The 4,583-nt window shown below is 36.3% G+C and overlaps 1 pseudogene across 1 annotated transcript; it reads right to left on the reverse strand.

The window, feature by feature from the left end:
* Window positions 1-2,851: 2,851 nt before the first annotated feature.
* On the reverse strand, window positions 2,852-3,761 carry LOC309962649 (general transcription factor IIH subunit 3-like; annotated as a pseudogene). The gene has a single exon. The product of its transcript is annotated as a general transcription factor IIH subunit 3-like (transcript).
* Window positions 3,762-4,583: the final 822 nt, after the last annotated feature.

Below are 4,583 nucleotides of genomic sequence, written 5' to 3' on the forward strand. Positions count from 1 at the left end.
TGACCTTGATTTATATTTTGGGTATCTATGAGTCAAGATATTCCTTAGATAAGGAATGTTGTTACTGCCATTGGCTGTATCAGGCAGACAGACAATTATTAATTGCTCAAGATTCTATAAAAATATTGATGAACTAGTTGTTGGCCAGGGCATCCAGTTCTAAGATGACTACCAGAAGTATCTCCAACTATGTTGACCCTTGGGTCCTGACTTTTATCATGGGTGTCTTGGTTAAGGGATGTAAAACAGCAACTCTGCAGTGGGTTTATCATGCATGATGGTAGTTGATACCATATGTACAGTGTATGAGTATAAATATTTTAGCTCCTTATTTACATTTACTCCTAGGTATTTTATCTTTTTGATGCAATTGTAAATGGGGTTGTCTTTTTAATTTCTCTTTCTGATATTCATTCCTTTTGATCATGATGTATAATCCTTTTAATGTATTGTTGAATTCAGTTTCTTAACATTTTGTTGAGTTTTTTTTTTTTTTTTTGCGGTACGCGGGCCTCTCACTGTTGTGGCCTCTCCCGTTGTGGAGCACAGGCTCCAGATGCGCAGGCTCAGCAGCCATGGCTCACAGGCCCAGCTGCTCCGCTGCATGTGGGATCTTCCCGGACCGGGGCACGAACCCGCGTCCCCTGCATCGGCAGGCGGACTCTCAACCACTGCGCCACCAGGGAAGCCCTTGTTGAGGTTTTTGCATCTATGTTCACCAGTGATATTTGTCCATAATTTTATTTTTTGTGTGTGATCTTTGTCTGATTTTGGTATCAGGATGATTCTGGTATTGTAGAATGATTTCAAAAGCATTACTTTCTTTGCAAATTTTTTGGAATAATTTGCGAAATATAGGTGTTAATACGTCCCTAAATGTTTAGTAGAATTTACTTGTAAAGCCATCTGATCTTGGACTTTTGTTTGCTGCAACTTTTTAAAATTATTGATTCAACTTCATTACTGATAATTAGTCTGTTCATATTTTCTATTTCCCTTTTTCCTTCCTTCCTTCCTCCCTCTACCTTTCTCCCTTTCTTTCTCCTCCTCATTTAGTTGATATACTTTGGTGTATGGGGCTCTCTACCCCATTTATATTTCTAAGATTCTTCCTCCAGAGAACATCAAATCAGTATGGTCACATTTAGGGGCCTCACTGTTTGCTTTATTGGGTTCAAAGATCCATCTGAGTTTTAGTGGCTGTGCTACAAGGGTGCCATGGGTGTGTTTTTCTACAATCCTGAAGATCATGATATTTGTTTTGACAGAGGCATAAGCAGCAAAATATTTTTGTAGGGTTCTAGTGAGTCATCTGTCTTTAGGAGTATGGATCTCAGTCATTCAAATTATTTTTAACGAAAATATAAATTATTTTATTATAAAAATTTATACAAAATAAAACATTACCACAACAGTTAAAAGTAAAATTTAAACAGAATTAAGCCAGTCCATAAAACATTTCAAATGAAAAAGTAATAACAGAAACCTTATCAGCTTATTTGAAATTATTCATCTTTAGATATATGATGCTTTATTTCCTAGACTTAAAATAGTGATTTCCATTACAATTAGTTAGGCTGTGAAATAATGAATATTATTTTTTAAAGACAAACAGATTCTTAAATTCAAGGATTAACAAATCATTGGAAAGTGATCACCAAAATCTTTGGGTATTTGTTAACAAAATCGTAAATCCAGAATACAAAATCTACCTGAAATAATCTAAACAAACACCAAATTACTTAAATGAAACTCAGTTTCTGAGATGGCATCAAGAGAAAAATAAAATCTTATTTATATACAATGTTGTATACACAAATAGATTTGTGTCAATATACTTTTAAAAAACAAATCAAACCAGCCCCCATTCCTGAAAATCCTTTCTACACTATGCTGGAATTTAAAAGGACTTTTAATAACTTCAAGGTTACATAGAAAAATAAGTTTTTTATTGTTGAAATTACAAATAATTTTTCTTTTGAACTTATTGAAGTTTACAGTATTAAGTCCAAAGCTTCTAGAGAGCAGTTCTTCAGTATTAATGTTTTTCCCCTCCTCATTAAAAAAGGGATGGATTCTATGAGGGGGCAACACTTAAATGTAAAGAAGCCATTCTCCCCAAGAAATTCCCCCTCAGAACCCAGACATTAGCATTCACAAACAAGCTCTTCACACAACTGTTTCTAAATAAAAAGTTGCTACCAGATTACTGCACTCACTCTCCTTATTCATTTAAAATCAGCTTTTAGAGATATTCAGTGACAAACTATCATTTGGATGACTCTGTCTAAACATGTACTGATGTCAGACAAAAGAATAACTATCTGCTGATATCTGGAGCTAAATCTCAACCTAGAAAATAAGGATTTTATTTACTTGATTATTGTCAAAGTTGTGTTGATTCAAGTAAGATGTTCTATCTTGATTAATGCCATTTCTCCATAAATAGTCACTTTTTCCAAAACTGCATTCAAATTTCATGTTGTACATTTCATAGTAGGAACCTAGATGGGTAGGTTCTGACACCTATAATCAGTCAGCACAGACTGTCTTTGACAAACGATCATCTAGTCACAATTTGTGCTTTCTTCCCCCATTTCTGGACAAAAAACAGTCAGAAAAGATTTTAGGGTATATTGCATAGAATGACTGCCTCCAATAAATCAGCTCCCCAGAAACACGGGATGAGGATGATGTTTTACAATATTTCCTGTAAGAAAGTTCATTAAAAATTATCTTACACATATCTCTTTTTTTCAGAGCCTTCCTAATATAGATTCTGCCATATAATTTCTATTAATAGCTCTAAGTGACGGAGAAACAATTTTTACTATCATGCAGACATTTTTAGTTACTTTTTCTTGGCCTTCAGTACTGGAGGTAGAGAAATCTTAAAGGCTGTCTTGCATGTAGTGCAGATAGGGCTGAAATTGCAGAATAGTGACAAACACACAGAACAGATGTAGCCTATTTCAATGAGATTTCGATGACAGAAGCAAGTAGCCCAGTAGTCAACAAGAATTGGGGGTGGGAGGATTAACTGTGATCTCTGATCTTGATCAGGAAGAAAAATTCACAGTAAATACTGCAGAAGGGAGGGTCCCTGAGGCACCTTCAAGTACAGTCCCCCTGTGATGTCACAAGCCTTTTGGAGGAGTCCTGAATCAGAGTCTAACACGCAGGCACCAATCAAAATATTCTGCTTCTGTGCTGCAAAGCTGACATTCATGAAGTTCATATATTGCAACACACTGTCTTCTGCAGCCTTAATCACCCAATAGACAATTTCATTTCCTGATTATCTTTAACCTCCTTATTCATTCCATGAATGTAGCAAACAACTTTGGCGAGGGATCCTGCCAGCAGAGTTTCTGTATGTTGACCCTCTATGTCACTCTTGGTCATTAGATCTTTTATCTCTTCAACAATAATTTCATTTGCTGAAGTTAACAACTCACATTTTCATCTTCACTTCCTGAGGGATTAAATTCAGAAAAAGGGTTGCCAGAGTCTCCAAAGAAGTCTCCAAGTCTGCCATTCTTTCCGGGATATAAGAATTGAGTTTCTTGAATGTGACTTGCTATCACAGCAAGTTTATTGGAACGATTCATGAATAAATGAGAATTTCCTAACACCATCACTGCGTTTACGCATTTTGATAAAGTAAACTGTGATTACTTTAATGCTTGCTTTCTCCACCAAATTAGGCTGGTATCAACTATGATAACTAGAAGATTCAATTCATCTTCGTCTGAGACCATGGCAGCCCGGGTCCCTCAGCACACAGCCACTTGCGTCTCAAATTTTTAAATAATTGTATCTCTTCAAATATTGACTGTTTTCCCTCCACATTTGTGACCATCCAATGAGCCCATATAACACATAGGGCATATTTTTTTTTTTACATTTTTATTGGAGTATAATTGCTTTACAATGGTATGATAGTTTCTGCTCTATAACAAAGTGAATCAGTTATACATATGCATAAGTTCCCATATCTCTTCCCTCTTGCGTCTCCCTCCCCCCCACCCTCCCTATCCCACCCCTCCAGGCAGTCACAAAGCAACGAGCTGATCTCCCTGAGCTATGTGGCTGCTTCCCACTAGCTATCTACCTTATATTTGGTAATGTATAGATGTCCATGCCTCTTTCTCACTTTGTCACAGCTTACCCTTCCCCTTCCCCATATCCTCAAGTCCATTCTCTAGTAGGTCTGTGTCTTTATTCCTGTCTTACCCCTAGGTTCTTTATGACATTTTTTTTCTTAAATTCCATATATATGTGTTAGCATACGGCATTTGTCTTTTTCTTTCTGACTTATTTCACTCTGTATGACAGACTCTAGGTCTATCCACCTGATTACAAATAGCTCAATTTCGTTTATTTTTATGGCTGAGTAATATTCCATTGTATATATGTGCCACATCTTCTTTTTTTTTTTTAACATCTTTATTGGGGTATAATTGCTTTACAATGGTGTGTTAGTTTCTGCTTTATAACAAAGTGAATCAGTCATACATAAACATATGTTCCCATATGTCTTCCCTGTTGCGTCTCCCTCCCTCCCACCCTCCCTATCTCAC

This window comes from Leucopleurus acutus (assembly GCF_964270905.1).
Source record: "Leucopleurus acutus genome assembly, chromosome: 5".
Taxonomy (NCBI): Eukaryota; Metazoa; Chordata; class Mammalia; order Artiodactyla; family Delphinidae; genus Leucopleurus; species Leucopleurus acutus.